We start from the raw sequence: 19,251 nt of genomic DNA, 5'->3' as shown, positions 1-19,251 counted from the left end.
CGTAAAAGTTGACATTATTCTTTACATATCAGAAGGTGAAGTGCATAGTTTATGGTCAGCGAAAAATTAAAAAGTTAAAAAGATTGCAGGCGCGCTAGCTCGACAATAATGAATTAGCGCGCCTGCAATCAGTCACATTTTTTTTTAAAAGTTAAAGGCCATGGAAATGTTGGCACAAGTCGTATACAGCCAAGTCTAATGGCCGGTATCAGATATTTTGTTGGAACTCCGGACTTTTTCTATTGGGTCTGAAATAGCTTGTGGTGTTTTCGGTGGAAAAATACTATAATATATAATATATTTTGAGAAAAAGTTTATTCTATTTCAGAATTATTCACCATTTTTGAGAAAAGCTTTATATTAGTCTCGGCTCGAATAGCAATAGCCGTGCATACAGCCGTGGTGGCCTAGGAAGCCGTGGTGGCCTAGTGGTTTGACCTATCGCCTCTCAAGCAGAGGGTCATGGGTTCGAACCCCGGCTCGCACCTCTGAGCTTTTCGAAATTCATGTGCGGAATTACATTTGAAATTTACCACGAGCTTTGCGGTGAAGGAAAACATCGTGAGGAAACCTGCACAAACCTGCGAAGCGATTCAATGGTTCGTGCGAAGTTCCCAATCCGCACTGGGCCCGCGTGGGAACTATGGCCCAAGCCCTCTTGTTCTGAGAGGAGGCCTGTGCCCAGCAGTGGGACATATATAGGTTGGGATGGGATGGGGAATAGCAATTGCTGGCTTCGTATTAGTTAAACGGACTCGCAAGCTCGTCCGTTTAATACTCATACTCAGCCAGCAATTGCCTACTTCCAGGCCACGACAATAATCTACTATTAATAAACATTTAGTTCAATGCAGAAACGCGCTTTAGCTATGGCTCGTGTTGAACTAAGGTCGAATACATTTTTTTTTTTTATTTATTGTAAATATTAATATACACATTTTATCATATGACGTATTTCGCCAAATTGCAAAACAATTTGTTGGCGAACCAAACACTCATTTTAACAATATTGTGCACAATAGTTACAGTACATTACATTATACAAAACTAATAGGTACTGACTAAACTAACAATTTTTTGTGTGGAAAGAGTTTATCAACCATGTTTTTAACTTATTTTTGAAACAATTCTTGGTTTTACATTCCTCCTCCAAGAAGAGGTTGTTGAATATGCGCGGTATTAAGTATCTCCTCGTCCTTTTACCATAATAGTTACAGGCTCGCGGCTCCACATATTTTTTACGTATTGCATAACGTTACCCGACGAAAATTATTAGGAGACCACGCGGTCAATCAATTAACCCGTTGGACAGACACCATCAAATCTGTCACTAAGATCTCTACAGTAAAATGCGCTCGCTAAGCTGCCAAAAGAGACTGGTGGAGAAGGAACGCCAAAGCAGCCCCTGCAGTGATTGACGACTTTTATGACCACGACCATTCTGTGAAGAGTGCCCGATTGAGAAGAATCACACCACTAATCCATTCAGCGATCGCCTGGTTGTTCAAATTACGATTTTAATAACTGTTATTTGTTTTAGGAACCCTAAAACCAGCCTTATATTGCTACACAATACGTATAGGTGATATGAAAACCTTTTTTATTTGAGCGAATCTATAAAACTGCCTACCTGACCGGAGGGCTGGATTAAAAAAAGGGTTAAGCTGACATGACAATGACAGCTGACAGTGGCTGAATTACTTTATGTCCAGTGCCTTTTTGAATATTTCAAATATTTTAACTTTTGTATGTAGTATTTTTGTTTTGTAAACACTCCGTAGATAAATAAAATACAGATACCTATGACATAAAAAGCCGTGGTGGCCTAGTGGTTTGACCTATCGCCTCTCAAGCAGAGGGTCGTGGGTTCAAACCCCGGCTCGCACCTCTGAGTTTTTCGAAATTCATATGCGGAATTACATTTGAAATTTACCACGAGCTTTGCGGTGAAGGAAAACATCGTGAGGAAACCTGCACAAACCTGCGAAGCAATCCAATGGTGTGTGTGAAGTTCCCAATCCGCACTGGGCCCGCGTGGGAACTATGGCCCAAGCCCTCTTGTTCTGAGAGGAGGCCTGTGCCCAGCAGTGGGACGTATATAGGCTGGCATGAAATGAACGTATGACATCGGATAGCTAGCCAATGACCTTGATTACAAATTCTGATGTTTTTTTAGTTTCATGCTGTAAGAAACTGCGGGTAACCACTAGCCGCAGCTTCGCACACGTAAACTATTTGGTCTGGTAGTTACAATTGAATTTCCGGGATTTTACAAAATTCCCCTGGGAATTTCCAAAATTTATATCATGTTCTTCATCATTAGGGTCATGTTAAGAGCACCTGTCCAAAATTTAAACTCTAAACCCAGCGGTTGAAATTTGAAGATTTTATAACTAACCCGTGGGAAAATCGGGATAAAAAGTAGCCTATGTGTTATTCCAGATGTCCAGCTATATACATACTAAATTTCATGACACTAAGCCCCACGTTTGTTATTTCAAGATTGTATCCCTATCCCGTGGGAATATCGGGATAAAAAGTATCCTATGTCCACATGTACATATATGTATGTATGTGTATGTATGTCCAGCCGTTTCAGCGTGAAGAAGTAACAAACATACTCACTCACTCACTCACAAACTTTCACATTTATAATATTAGTAGAACTAATCATTAGATTTTGGAAACACAGGGAAGCTTAAAGTTCCATCTTACAGACTGGCTAAAACCAAAAAGTCTTTTCTGGGAAATTGCATACGTTTTTATAATAAAATTCCAAAAAATATTATAAATGAAACGGATACAAAATTCAGATCTATTGCCAAGAAGACATTAATATCAAAGGCGTATTATAAAGTTAATGATTATATCATGGACAGGGATATTTGGAAATAATTCCGATCCGCATTAGCGATCCCTTCAAATAGCGAACCTACTGTGTTAAAAATAAAGTTGTGTTAAATACTTGTGATGTATACATATCATTTAATAATATTGTAAATCTGTTTTAAAAAAAAATATATACCTCGTTGAGTTTCTTGCCGGATTCTTCTCAGCAGAGGTTTTTCCGAACCGGTGGTAGATTTTCGGTGGTGATTATTAAGTGGGATTTAACGTCAGTCCTAAGATTAATCCGAAATATTTCAGCGAGTGATTGTGCCGGTTTGACTCAACACCTCCGTAAATGTTTTTTAGGTTTTTTTTTATCGTACCTACTTAAAACAAAAATAACATTATCTAAAGCGCTTCTAATCATTTAGCTATGTGTACAAAAACTGATATTTTAATCCGTTGTAATTAGCTATCATGATGTCAGGTTCATTAGGGACAATGTACACTGGAATATAACGAGGCATTAAGTCTATTGTTGCGAACAATGGCGGTGGACGCTGCCCCGTTTTCGTTAACAATTTTAAAGAGTAATTAAAGAACGGATTATAATGGACCACAGGTCATCCAAAATAGTATTTTATGCAACTGTATCATAATAGAGGTCTTTAAAACACGAGTGTGGGTTTAGGGTCACATGACTGTTTTAAGGCCTATTTATGTACAGTTGCATACAATATTTTAACTACTTATATCCATATGTTAAATCCTCTATCATGTGTCCAAGAACCATTGAGAATGACCTGCATTAACGAGAACTAGGTAGGTAGTATGTCTGCCCCACGAGCTGCGCCCGCAGCGCGCGCGACGACCTGCTGCTGCACGTGGTCGCGGCGCGCTCCCCTCCCCCCCCCCGTGCTGTAATGATATGAAATCTCGAAATCTCGTATCGTAATCTGTATCGTTATGACCATTACGATACAGCCGTGTTCATAATAGTATCCAATGTCGTAATGCTGGTCATTACTTATGGTTTTTGAGCGCATAATGAGGGCTATCGCGTATGAATTCGCCACTAGAGGCGCTAGTGTAGCGTGAGGTCTCCGAAATGTCAAATCTCATAGTTTTTGGGTTAGCTACGCGGGTTTATTTATAATTAGAATAATTTTGTGAATATTTTGCAATATCTGAAATTAATTATACGCATGTTCCGGGGCAATGAATGTCTGTGTTTTGAGACAGTTTTGTCTTTCGGAAACCTTTGTCCTCCCTTTTTCCCGAACAAAACGGGGACTATGCAACACTGTGGCATGCTCGATATTTTTATGGTACGGTTTTAAGGTGTATTAAATATGATTTTAATCTAAACTTTGTTTTCACACCCGTAAAAACAGACTTTGAAAGCCATACTTAAAAACCTCACGCAACAGTGCGCCATCTAGTGAGACAAAAAACGATAGCCCTCATTGAGGATTTACTATATGGGTGTAGATAAAAGAGTTTTTTAACACTTTGTTACCTTTATGCTACTAACCATAAGGTCGATGTATACGTATATTTGCTTGCGAGTGCCCCCAGCGTCGGAACCAGTCATCAGTGGTAGGGTGATTGGCGAGGTTTTCAAACAGTGCATGCTCTGGCGGACTTACTTTAACTTGAGCCGTGGCGCTGACCAATTCCAAACCGAAAATTCAATTGTTACGAGATCAACCTTTGTGTCATTTGAGAAGACCCGCTTACTGCAACTGGACGCGAATAAACGCAGTCAACTGCTCGGAAATCCGTCATATTTCTATGCCACTGACTATAAGTTCGAAGTATGATGTGCGTGATGTATGGATGTGTATATATGTGTATGTGTATTTGATACTACGGCTGTGTAGATATTCTCGTCTGCATAATTATAGAATGCTTCGTTAACTGCTCATTAATGCCATAGAGTAGCCTCAGAGAGACTTCAACATGTGTTATGGCTGTGTTGTGAGATCGTACTTGGCCCCAAGCCATGATTGCGTCTATAAAACAAGAGTGTAATGTAATAGTAATTGTTATGTAATGTAATGTGATATAGTAACTATTATAATATATCTAATCTTTGTGTCAGCTCTTTCAGATGTGTCAAACATCATTCAATTATATTGCACAATCAAATTTTAAGCGCTACTTTAATTAAGAATCCAGTTAGAGAATGTAGTAAAATGTTTATTTTCGTTCTTTTAGGGTTAAACCCGTAAAGCTTTAATGAATTAAGGTCAATATAGAAAACGGGCTGAAGCTATAAGCAAGTTGTTGAAATGAAATGATACTTTATTTGCTGAATATGCGAGTAAGTAGATGGACAATTACAATGTTTCACTTATTTTGTAGGTTGTACTCGTACATATTCAACCGGAATTCCGGTGTGCAAATTTTACATAGGTATGTGTTTATTATACATTACATAAGATGATTAGATGAAATTAATAGGTAGGTATATTTATTATGTCATCAATGAGAGGGCTTGGGCAGTAGTTCCCATGCGGGCCCAGTGCGGATTGGGAACTTCACACACACCATTGAATTGCTTCGCAGGGTTGTGCAGGTTTCCTCACGATGTTTTCCTTCACCGTAAAGCTCGTGGTAAATTTCTAATGTAATTCCGCACATGAATTTCGAAAAACTCAGAGGTGCGAGCCGGGGTTTGAACTCACGATCCTCTGCTTGAGAGGCCATAAGTCAAACCACTCGGCCACCACGGCTTCCATTTTTTTTATAATGTAAATTACCTACTTATAAATAATGTCAAAAAATACAATGTCAAACAATATCTGTAGGTATTCATCTATATCTGTTAAACCTACAGGAGCTCTTTTGCAAGAATTCCTGGACTGAATAAAAACATTGTTCATTCAACCATGAGACTGTGGCAGGCTTTGCAGAATGTACTTAGCGGTAATGTGCTGATTTGCGTAGGAATAGAATTAAATATTAATGATCGCATATAATAGCACGCATCCCATATCTTACATCTACCAGTTTATATTGTGTCCCACTGCTGGGCACAAATCTCCTCTCAGAATGAGAGTGCATGGACCGAAGTTCTCACGCGGGCCCAATGCAGATTGGTAACTTTACACCCACAGCATTGAATTGCTTTGGTTTGTACCGGTTTCCTCACGATGTTTTCCCTCGTAAAACTCGTGGTAAAATTCATGAAACCTCGGAGGTGCGAGCCCAGATGTGAACTCACCATCTGCCTCAAAGTCAAAGTCAAAATATCTTTATTCAAAAAAAAAAACTACCACCGGTTCGGAAAAACCTCTGCTGAGAAGAATCCGGCAAGAAACACAACGAGGTATATTTTTTTTTTAAAACAGCCTATCCCAGGAAGGGACAGAAACACTAAAAAATAGATACAAGAGTAGGTATAGATTGTTATTCATTTCAGCTTGATACCTCTACGCGTTTCTGATGGACGGATGGACAGACAGACAACGAAGTGATAATAAGGGTTCTGGTTGCCGTCGGAGGTACTGAACCCTGAAAAAGAAGTGTGATAAGTGTCATTATATTCATCATCATCATCATCATTCCAGTGTATATGTCGGCGGCCGATCGTAAAATCCGCCAGATCACGAAACTCCTAGGCATATCATTGGCCAGGCATATCACGATGTGCCGGAGAAATAATACGGCAAATCGATTAGAGCAACGCATTCGTCGATATTCCTAGCTCTATACCGGGCACATCGTGATATGCCGAAAAAAGAAAATCCACTGCTGGGCACAGGCCTCCTCTCACAATAAGAGGGCTCCCACGCATGCCCAATGCGGATTAGAAACTTATGGTACTAATTGCCTAAAACTTTAGAATGATTCGAATTACCTGTAGTTTGGAGACCGAACAGTCAATGCTTGTCCACATCCCGAAATTCAGACAACGTAGAATAAAGTAAACAATGCCAGCGACAAACTTTACGTTAACGTCCCAGTTTACGTTACGTTCGCGAAGTTTCATTAGTACTTGAAGAGTTACGGACGATGGTAGTGAAACGTGCTACACATTGCGAATAGAAAAGACGTAACGTAACTTCGACCAAAAACCAACGTTTTCAACCAAAAACCACGTATCGTGCAATTTTTTGGTTATTAAATCAGCTGAAACTTTGGTCGAGGCGAATATCACTTGTCGGGTCAAAATCAAAAGTAGCTGCATATTTTTGCACTTTGTCGTTTTATAGCAGTTACTTAACGTCATGTTAACATTTATTTATTTAATTCAACATTTATTTACATGACAAATGTGTTAAGAGAGGTTTCCCTGCCGGCCGCGCGGCCGCGTTAGGTATTCGTTTGGGATATTGCTGTCTTTATCGCTCGTGATATAAGCGCTCGCAGCCGTCCCCCCCCCCCCCCCGCCTTCCGCAACGACGTCCGTAATTTATATCGAGATAGCTGTAGGCTTTTCAAGGATTTGGGGGTTTAATTTTGGGTTTCGTTGTCCTCATATTATACGAAAACACACACAGAAATCAATGATATTTTACAATCAAGATATTCATTATATTTTCTATGCCTGTGGTTTTTCGATTTTTGTAAAAATGCTTTATTAGTCTGTAATTCTCGTGAAAAGTTGTCATCTTTTTTTTTGTCGACTTTTGAGCTCCTGTAATTCTGATAATAACACATTTATATGAAAATCTGAAAAATCACAGGCATAGATAATTACGTCTAGTCCATACTTCCAAAATTTCATCTATTTCTGTTGCCTAGTTTTCAAATGAGACCGGGACTACGTTTGTATGGAGAATGGATGGAGTAAAAAAGTGATTTGCTACTTTTGTATGCGGACTGAATGTTTCAATTGTTGTGAGAGGTGGCTTATTTCGGTTGACAAGAAAGTTCGGTTTACTTCGGCATTTTTCGAATCTACTTGAAGGTTCACGCAGCGAATGATTCTGTTTCGGTTGGAATAATGCATGGTTTTTTGTGAACAAAAGACGACAGTGTTTTGTTTTTTAAATAAAATTATTCTGTCCCCCTAAGCCAAAAGGCGCTATAAAAAACACTCTTGTTTATTACCACGTGATAGGTACAGAATATCTTATGCTACACAATGGTATCAATAGCTGAAAAGGTTTTTTTTTCGAGATAGCGCCTTTTGGCTTAATGTGACTTTATTTTCTCTTCGTTTGTCTGTTGGATCTCATAAAAAAAACACACACAAATATATGAGTAGGATTGAATGAATAAGTGTAACTTTGTAGGAATACTTCTTAAATAATCCAAAAAGTTTATTATCAGTCTCACCTCATTACCGGCTTATACAAAGTCGGTAAAGAGCACAGCCCTCGTCGCACAATAAGAGGGTTTGAGTTGCTGTTTCCATGTAGACCCAGCCTCAGATGGCTTTTATAGGTTGAAAGGGCTTTTACATGGTAAATTTCTAATGTAATTTCACAAATTTTCCGGAAACTTAAATTATTTTTATTTTATAAATCAAAGCTGGTCAATGTGTATTAATTAATCGAGTGGAAAATCATTTTTTATGGAAATAATGATGATGGGTACGACGGACGTGCACGTATATTGTATTGTATACCTAACTCTCTATTGTACATAAAACAGCAGAGAATGACCTCACAGGGGACCGAGCAGCTGGAAGCTTAATTGGACAAAGAATTAGCTTAGCTGTTCACAGAGGGAACGCTCCTAGCATCTTCGGAACCATACCTAGGAAGACTACTTTAAATAATTATTTAGGCATGTACTTTTAATTTACGATAATTATTAGTTTTAATTTAGTTGTGAAAATATTTGTACTAAGTAGACCCGGGGCTATAATATAATATCTATTCGCAACACCGCCTTACTAACCTTTGAACTTTAAATTACCTACCTAATGAAACTGGCACAAAAAGACTAAGAATTTTGCAGACTATAATTTGACCTAGTTTACCTTTCAGATTGCACGGATTTATGCACGTCGCTCTCAATTAAATATGATCAGCAGTAAACTACAACAAATTCAAAATACTTCTGTCTTCTGTGTATTGCAAACATATATAATTGATACGAAGATACAGAAATAAGTTTGTTGATTGTATTAAAATTAACACAGATACATAAGTTAGTACTTACCCGTAATGTTTATGTTAGTTAATAATTTATAATTGTATAAAACGCCTTAATGCTAAAATTACTTCCTTTCTCATATTTAGCACGTGATAAGATATTTAAGTTTGATTAATAGCCCTTCTACATCTACACCGGAAACATAGGAATTCATTTTCCTAGTTCAGGGTAATGTGTGTTATTTGTCTCTTATAATAAGTGTAGCCCATAAGTTTGTATTCATTGTATTTTTATGAAAGATGAATAAATATTATCATTATTATTATTATTGTAGTTGGGGGGATGTTGTATCTGAGCCGTCTGATGGCGTCCTTACGACGCCATGTTCTTCTCGGCCATTTTACGTTGTGTTCGCCAGAAAACTGTCTTCACACAACACACATGAACATGGCGAGTATAGTGTCGTAAGGACGCCATCAGACGGCTCAGATAGAATATCCCCCCCAGCTACAATAGCCCCGGGTCACCTTATAGCGCATTATTGACATGACTTATGAAATACTTAAATAATTCAATTTAATTAAGATTGGTTTTTTGGAATCTTTTTGTATTTTTTATTTCAATTCCAAATTTTTACTTTTACGAGGACCTGGGTTCGATTCCCAGTGATGGTCTTATTTTTCTGTTTTTTCTGTGCATCTTTATTTCAGTTTGTATTTTCAATTCAATTTAAAACAATATGATGTGAAAAGGGATTTTTAAGCTACCTTTACGTATAACAATTCAAGATTAGACAGAGAAAAAAATTCTAGCATGTCAAGTGACACACAAGTAGTGCCACACTAAAGCATTTTTCAAAAAAAGACTGTAAAATAAATTTAGAATAGATTTTTTCTTCGCTAAATTTTCGCTGTACCTGTGTCTATTATTTATTTGAACACGTAGGATACGCAAATTCAGAAGTTGTCAAGTACCGTATTGTATAACAAGCGGAAAACTGAGAACGCAACGCCTTTAAGAATCGATCGTTCTCGTTTTACTATCGCTTTAACTCTTCAGATAAAGGCCATCAGCCTGTTTACGACGGAACCCTCTTGTTTAATAACTTATTTTAATGCCAACATTATAATATAATTGCCTGTCGTGCTTTCACTGTGTTTAATGTGGGTCATACGGATTTATGTTATTTCCAGTTGTTTGGGATGGAGTTTGCATGGGGTTATTTATTTGTAGGATGCTGAGTAATCATCAGGCTCAGGGTCACGCAAAGAACTATGCAGAGAGGTTTGGAGATTCATTGCAGTAGAATCCGGAATACAGAAATTTGCCAAAAATAAAGTCGTCAACATAGCTTGACGAATATGCAAGTTGAAGCCGCGATGAACGGGCCACATCGCTCGAAGAACAATCCATTGGGGGGAAAAGGTCCTCGATTAGCGACCACGAATCGGAAAACGAAGCGTTAGCAGGTCTCCCATAGGTGGACTGATGATATCGTGAGAGTTGTGAAGAACCGGAGGACGTACCTAAGTGGCGAGTCGTTTATTGTGGCGTTATTCTTTGTTCAACAGTGGACGTCTTCCAGCTGATGATGATGATGACTGGATATGGAAGTTTGTAAGGCCGGTTTGTTTTTGATTTGATCTCACGTGCGGTTTTGAGGGTTTGTATGAAATTTTGCGGGTACAGGTATGAAATCTGCACGGATAAGAGACGCGAGATTCAAGTCAGAAAGGTTATAATAATAATAATGATTCATTTAATTCGAGTAACTTAATGACTCATAATTGTGTTAGTAAGAACTTATTAGCTAAGTGTTAGTTACAAATAAATAATTAATTTCCTTACTAAGTACTAATTTCTACGCCCACTATGTATGTATGTGCGAACTGTGAAAGTTTATGAGTCGTGAATGAGCGTTAAATCAAATTTATTTCGGACTTCGAATCCATAGTTTTAGAAGTTACAAATTATAATCTTACCCGATTTTATCCGCGGCTACGCGCGCGTAAACTATTCCATCTGGTACAATTGAAATTCCGGGATTTTATAAAATTCCCCTGGGAATTCCCAAAATTTATATCGTGGTCTTCATTGAGGTTGTGTTTAGACACCTGTCCAAAATTTCAAGACTGTAAACACAGCGGTTGAAAATTTTGGATTTTATCCTTATCCCGTGGGAATATTGGGATAAAAAGTAGCCTATGTGTGTTTTTTTTATGGTATAGGGGGCAAACGAGCAGGCGGATCGCCTGATGGTAAGCGATTACCGTCGCCCATGGACACCTGCAACACCAGAAGAGTCACAAGTGCGTGATTCCAGATGTCTAGTTATCTACATACCAAATTTTATCCAAATCCGCTTAGCGGTTTTAGCGTGAAGGAGTAACAACATACACACACATACACACAAACTTTCGCATTTATAATACTAGTAGGATCGCTATATGATTAGTAGTAGTTTAAAAAAAAATGATGAAATTTTGAAGCGGGTAAATGTAAAAACAGTTACAAGTGAAGAACCAGACGAAATTAAGAATTCAACAAAAACTATCGAAACGAAGATTAATATTATTCCATAACTTCACTGCGTTCAAATGATGTCTTAGTTGGATTAGTCTGAAAGAAGAAGAAGAAGAAAGAATTTATTTGAAATATAACAAGGTTACAATTTAGATTCATCGGCGGACTCCGCACTAGACTCTGGGCCTGTATCGCGGAGACCAGAGAATTTACAATTTACAGCAGTTACTTAAGTAATTGAACTACTTAATACTAAGTTGACACAAAGCAAATTCTTAACCTAAATTGGGCGTGTTTGTGTGTGTGTGTGTGTGTGTGTGTGTGTGTGTGTGTGTGTGTGTGTGTGTGTGTGTGCGTGTGTGTGTATGTATGTGTGTGTGCGCGTGTGTAAATTTAATTACAGGCTGCCTGCAATAACCTCCTCAGTTTCATCGTAGCTAAGAGTCATCAACCAAGTTTCAATCACTTTTTTGAGATTTTTTTGGGATAACTTTTTCATATTTCTTATATGCTTACACGCTTTATTGTAAATGTATGTATGGGAGTAAGGTGGCAATCGCCTCGCAAATGTTGTTCTTATGGTCGGTGTCGGTAATTTATATTTGCGTTGTTTGGTAAGGTTTGCAAAATCTTTGGATGAGACAGTTAACTTGTGGATTACTGTAGTTACTTTTGAAATAAATAATTGACGTACACGTAAGACTTTAGCTACACAATAAAGTTCATTAGTGGGGAATCTGCGAGGTTTACTTAGCATGACCTTAAGCACTGCTCGTTGAGCAGTCTCCAGTTCTCGCAAAGTAGTTTTAGCGATGCCACCCCATGCCAACAGGCAGTATGTAAGGGCAGACTGGCATAAGGCTTTATAAACTAATGTTAATATATATTTAGGTGCAGATTTACGTAGGGACTTGACGATAAAAATAGTTTTTCTGATTTTACCAGCTAATGAGGAAACATGTTCTTTAAAAGAAAGATTTTTATCAACTACTACACCAAGATACTTAATCATGTCAACATTTTCTGTGGATGGACAGTTACAGTTCAAAGATGGATTAGAGTTCGGTGAGCATGAGTGTATTCTAAGTTTAATCGTTTCAGGTGGGCTAGAAGAGCGTGTTTTGTGAAAGGGGAGGAATTTTGTCTTTTTTACATTTAATGTTAAAAGGTTTTTACTTAACCAAAGGGCAATTTTAGACATTTCCTTTTCAGCTGTTTGTAAGACAGCGTCCCAGGAGTTTTCGTGGAATAGAATAACCGTGTCATCAGCGTAGCATATTAGGTCTGATTCTTGTATTGGGATGTTAAATATATCATTCATGTAAATGGCAAAAAGAGTTGGACCTAGTATGCTACCCTGAGGGACTCCATAGCTTACAGGGAGCTGTTCGCTAACTAGAGATCCGACTTTTACACACTGCCTACGATTCGTAAGATAACTGCGGAACCATTCAAGTGTAATACCTCTAATACCCATGCTGTCGAGTTTTTGTAGCAGTATTGGAATCGAGACCGTGTCAAATGCCTTAGCTAGGTCAAGGAAGACGCCGAGGCAACATTTATTTTGATCTAAGTAATAAGCTATTCGTTTTGTTAATAGTACTACGGCGTCTTCCGTTGACTTCTTTCGTCTGAACCCAAACTGTTTATCAGCAAGAAGGGATTGGTTTTCCAGATATTCTACTAGACGCTTACTTACTATTTTTTCTAGGAGTTTGGAAAATATGCTTAACAAAGTAATAGGTCTGAAATTAGTTGGGGACGTTTTATCGCCATCTTTGTGTATTGGTGACACAACGCCCAGCTTCCATACGTTAGGAAACCTCCCATTTGCTAAACTTAGGTTAAAAATATGCGTCAAAGGTGCTACTATATATGGATGGATCAGTTTGATTAGTAAAGGAGTATATCCATCGAAACCAGGGGCGCTACCCAGCCGAAGGTCTTTGATTAATTCAGTAACTTCTTTATCGTCAGTAGGTAAAAGAAACATGGAGTTTACTGGAGCATTATTATTGCTGACTTCGGCTGCGAGAGTATCTTCAGTCATTTCTAGTTTATTTAACGTTTCGTCTGCTAGCATTTTACCAATCTTTGAAAAATATTCGTTACAAGCATTTAACGAGTTAATTGGATTAGCGGAACAGAGGAGAGATGCGGCGTCATTTTTAGTCTTTGAGATCTTGCATATACTTTTAATGTTGTGCCAAAGCTTCTTAGGATCATTTTTGCTGTCTACTAAGAGTTTATTCTCGTAACTATATTTAAGCCTATGCAGTAAATTTGTGAGAAAGTTTCGATATCTTTTATAAGTTACTTGAAGAATAAGGTCATTTGGATTTTTTCTAGCCTGAAGGTGGAGGAAGTCGCGGTTACGCTGACATTTTATCAGGCCAGGAGTAATCCATGGCTTGACATTAAATCTAGTTCGAGATACAATAACATCTTTCATGTTTGTGCGAATAGCATTATTTAATGTATTAACCAGAAATGTAGTTGCACTGTCTACATCATTTGTTTCGAAGATAGGTGACCAGTCTACAGATTTTAAATTGTTAACAAGCGCAGTGTGATCTATTATAGTTTTTGTGCGTTTGGGTGCATCAGGGTTAAGCTTTACTCTGGGTAATCCTAAAATACATAAATCATGATCTGTAATACCAGACTGCGCTACAAATCCATTACCTCCGATTCCGTTTTTGACAAAAATATGATCTAGACAAGCTTGTCCTCTAGTTGGAGTTGTGATAGCGGGGAGCAGTAAGTGCTCGGTAAGAAGACACAGGTATTCAGAACATTGCTCACTTAGTGGGAAGTTACAAATATCTAAGTTCAGGTCACCTGCTACAATCGTAATTTTGCTGTTGTTCCCTTCTCGCAATAATGTTTCCAAGGACGTTAAAAATTCGTCTATTAATGAAAAGGATGGAGAGCGATAAATACCTATTATATTTACATCTGTTCCTAGGGAGATTTTTAAACAGTTGCAATCGTTCATCAGAGGTTCTGACACATTAGCGTTCCATGAGTCACTGATGTAAACTACTACGCCACCACTTTTGTTTATGAACTTTTTTGTACGATGACTGTAGTATCCATCGATCACAGGTAAGTACATGCCTTCTGCAAGCCAGCACTCAGTTAGTACGATAACGTCAAAGGTTACTTTTAATCGCTTTAAGGTTACAATAAACTCGTTGAAATTCTTTTGAATACTGCGTATGTTGAAAGTGAGGATTTTAAATTGTGAATTAGAAACCGAAATAGCTTCACCGCACTTCTCCAGGCTCTCAAACGTGCGACAGTTGATTTTCAGTAGTTGATCTGCTTCTGTTACGTAGTCCAGTTATCTAGTTTGTTTAAGTAAAAATTAGACAAGGTCAGTATAAAGTTAGCGCTTGAGAGACTGTTACGAAGTGTTGCCAGCTGATCGGTAAAATTAGGTAATGCCTGTATGTAGTGAAAATTAATTACATTAGTGTAGAAAAAGTGTGTGAGTGAGTGTGTTGTGTGTGTATGTGAGTGTAGAATGTATAGTAAGTATTTAATATTATTTATACTAATGTTGAGATCAGAGAGATCTGAGAGTCTAATTCAATTCTTGAAAATATAGCTCCATTGTTACTATCGATGATTCCGCCAATGTCGAGGTTGGAAAATACACTATCAGTTTAGCTTGGATTAGTCTGAATGTTACACTAATTGGCAAGTAATTGACATTATAATTCACCCAATGTCATGTCAATAGCCGCTGTCGCGTCAAATTAGGCTACCTGCAAGATCAGTAAGTATTTTCGGGTAGGTCATGCATTGTCAAGTTAGTACTATACTGCAGATCAAAACTGATTCAATTGAAAAATTCATACCCTCGTGAGTTCTGGCATAGGTACTTTATAAAGAACAAATCAATTTAAAAAATAACTGTCGAATGTACTTACTATACGAGTATAAATTACAAATTATTCAATGAACTTTAAATATATTGAAATGATCATCAGCACCATCATCCCAGCCTATATACGTCCCACTGTTGGGCACAGGCCTCCTCTTAAAATGAAAGGGCTTGGGCCGTTGTTCCCACGCTGGAATACTTCAAATAATACTTTACTTCAATAATTTCTAATATTACAAAATTTATGACGCTCATCTAGGTCTTACGTGTAAAACTAACTGGCCGTGAGGCAGAGTTGCCGATAAAATAAGTGAGTAGCGGACTGCTGTACCACTACCATGAGTTTACAGTGACCGTAGTCGATAGCGACGGCGTAAATTATTTGTAGAGGCGCAGTAGAATTATCCATACAAATAATTTACGCCATCGCTATCGAGTAGGGTCACTGTAAACTCATGGTAGTGGTACTGGTCTAAAGCGCAAAACACACACAGGACGGCAGCGCAAGCGGATCGGGAGCGGGTCGGCTTGAGAGCGCACGGGCCTATTACGTGGCTGTATTATTATGAACAACACTACCCCCCGCGCACGACCCGCCCCGCGCCTGCCGTCGATGTAATGTTAGTTGCTCATATTACTGCCACGTAAATAGGCCTGACGCACTCCAGACTCGACCCGCTCCCGACCCGCTGCCATCCTGTGTGTGTTTTGAGCTTAAGTAATAAGGTATCTATTTACTAGGAGTCTAGGAGCAATTCAATACGTGAAAAATGCCCTGCGATATTTATATAAAACCAACTCCTGTTATGTGTTCGGTGCCTTAAAAGGCTGAAAGAGAGAAAAATGCCATTCTGACGACTGGCAACGTCACAGAAACGTTTAAAAACGCCATAATGGACGGAGGAAGTTATAAATCAAGCGTTGCATAAAAAGGTATGAAATTATCTTAACGACGTTGACGAGATAGGGGCCGGACAAAGAATACGGCCCAGAATCGGGTCAGAACTAATTTGCTTTTTGACACTTTATCTCGTGCTGGAGTGATTAAAAGGTTTTTTGTGGGGCTTTATGGAATTTAATTGTTGGTCTAAGTATGCTTTTAATAAAATATTGTTATCCAACTTTTTGTTTTAAGTTCTGATTTCACACTGACATCTCACATTGTGGTCAATGATATTTATTAATTAATTAATTTATTTATTTATTGAATAAAACACATGCAAGCTTACAGTACAAAACCAAAACACTCACACATTAATTACAAAAACAAAAAAAAATATACATGAGAAAAAATACATTAATTGAGGAAACAATGTCAATATAAATTACATAAGATATATTTAAAATATAAATAGTAATAATAAATAATACCAACACCTACCTACCGTATACCGTATGTACCTTTATAGTCAACAAAATTCCTTGGCCACCATGGAATCCTGTCAAAGTAAAGAATCTAGGGGCACGGGAGTGCCCCCGCTAAGACGAGCCAAGCGAAGCGCAAGGGCACTACCTACCCTTTCTCGAAGCACTTCTTCGTATTTTTGAACCTTCTTATCTTGGGTTCGGATAAACAAAATTTTCGGGATATGATGTATATAGATAGTATAAAGTTTCAATTGCATAGCTCTTATACTTTAAATAAAATCCCACAAAAACATTTCATGTTAAATGTTGCCAAGACGAGACCATGTAGCTCGCACTGTCAAAAAGTAATCAGATCTCTTGTAGAGCCAAGTTTCTAACCCTACGTGCCCAGCTCTAAATCTATAAGCCTTAATTTAACACTAAAGTTTACTAACGATTCAGTAATTTGCTTGCGAAATATTCAACTTTAAAGTGCAAATTTTCACTAAAATCGAGCGTCCCCCCCCCCCTCTAAAATCTAAACCGGTGGGAGGAAAAATTTGGAAAAATTCAGGGTGGTAGTAAGTATATCAAACTTTCAAGGAAAACAAGTTTGCTTGAGAATTATTAGTAGTTTATGATTAAATAGCAGCCTAAGGTATAAAATATACCTAAACTTGGAAGATTCCGTATAAAATACGAAATCATCAGTAAAATATTACTTAATTTTTTTGTAATGGCTACGGAACCCTATTTTGGGCGTGTCCGACACGCTCTTGGCCGGTTTTTTTAATTATAGCCCCATCACGCACTGGCATGTGGTCGAAACATCGAGGTAATTATTACCTCGTACCAGGTACGGCCTATTGCTTACCTTGTAATTATCTCTGTGTACCGGTTTTCTGTATCGCTTACTATTTCTCGTGTACAATAAAGAGTCATTGTATTGTACTATATTGTATTGTATTGTATTGTACGGCGGACTGCTACTAATTAGCCCAAGAGCCCTACATGTCGAGCGAAACTCGATTTAATGTATGTATGTAAACATCCCACGTCCAATATACGTCCCACTACAGGGCACAGGCTTCCCCTCAGAATGAGAGGGTTTGGGCAGTAGTTCCCACGCGGGCCCAGTGCGGATTGGGAACTTCACACACACCATTGAATTGCTTCGCAGGTTTGTGCAGGTTCCCTCACGATATTTCCTTCACCGTAAAGCTCGTGGTAAATTTCAAATGTAATTCCGCACATGAATTTCAAAAAACTCAGAGGTGCGAGCCGGGGTTTGAACCCACGATCCTCTGTTTGAGAGGCTATGGCCAAACCACTCGGCCATCACGGCTTCAAACACATGTAAACACTTGATTGTACATAAAACATAAAAATACTAAAAAACAACAAAACCAAAAAGAGTACAAAGGCAAACTTATCCCCAAAAGGGATATTTTCAAGCTAATTGGAAGATTTAGAAGCCGTGAATTATCCGATTTCATTTCGCTATGATGAGCGAGTCTCACTGTAGTTTCATGTTCAAAGTTACATATAGGTAGTGTCACCAGCAGGGCTACTACGAAACTCGAAACTCGAAGGTCGTATCGTACCATCCCTCTCGCTCTCGTATTAAATAGTATAAGTGTCAGAGGGACCGCACGACACGAACTTCGAGTTTCGAGTTTCGTAGTAGCCCTGCTGAAGTGAATTCACGCACATAATTGTCGTGTAATGACAGCAGGATTTTTTATATATTAGAGAAGATTGTCACCAACATTTACTGCGAAAAGGTTGTAAAACTTGTATATTGTTTTCACTCCCCTAATTGTGCAATATTACAGCCCTAACTCACAACAACTTATGCTCTCTAAATGCAAATCATCCAAGTTTTGATGTATGATAATGTATGAATGCTTCAGGCCTCCGTTGTTTTTGAGGATGTTTTAATGAATTGTAGGCACGTTATGACATAGACATAGACATAACTTTATTTCGACATCAAACTTAAAATAATACATAATTTACAGAAAAGAAAAACATTTGATGACATCGAAAAGGAATTGACTCAGCATTATGCTGCGGTAAGTATATGATGGCAACCTACTACCTACCTACCTAGTGAACGCGCATTTGTGTCTTCACGTATCTGTTTAATTGAAAATAAATGTTTGAACAAGTCAGCGGCAACCAAAAGTCACAAATACCTTTGGTGCATTGTTCAAGACGTCGGGGAAGATTGACATCAAGACCCTGGTAAGCTCCTCCAGTACAATACTGAGCCATAAAAAACCGAGGATAAAATCCGTCATTTTGTATATCACTTGAGAGTACCAAGCATTTCAAATTAACAGCAAATTTCACAAAATAAGATCGGGAGAAGGGCGGTATTAACAACATAAATAACTGACTGGCAGATATACGTCAACAGAACTGTCACTGTCACTTGAAATCGAAACGTCACTCAGATACGTTCAGAAACTTGTTGGTATGCGTTTAAGGAGACTGCTTTAGTTTTTGTTTTTCTTCGTGTGCTGCGTGAAGACAAGGACGACAAAGAAGTGGTTGATACGCTACGAGATTACGACAATACTTGCTGAACTAAGTCATCTTTA

This window comes from Choristoneura fumiferana, chromosome 15 (assembly GCF_025370935.1).
Source record: "Choristoneura fumiferana chromosome 15, NRCan_CFum_1, whole genome shotgun sequence".
Taxonomy (NCBI): domain Eukaryota; kingdom Metazoa; phylum Arthropoda; class Insecta; order Lepidoptera; family Tortricidae; genus Choristoneura; species Choristoneura fumiferana.
The sequence above is the reverse complement of the archived record's forward strand: the minus strand, read 5'-3'. Positions refer to the sequence as shown.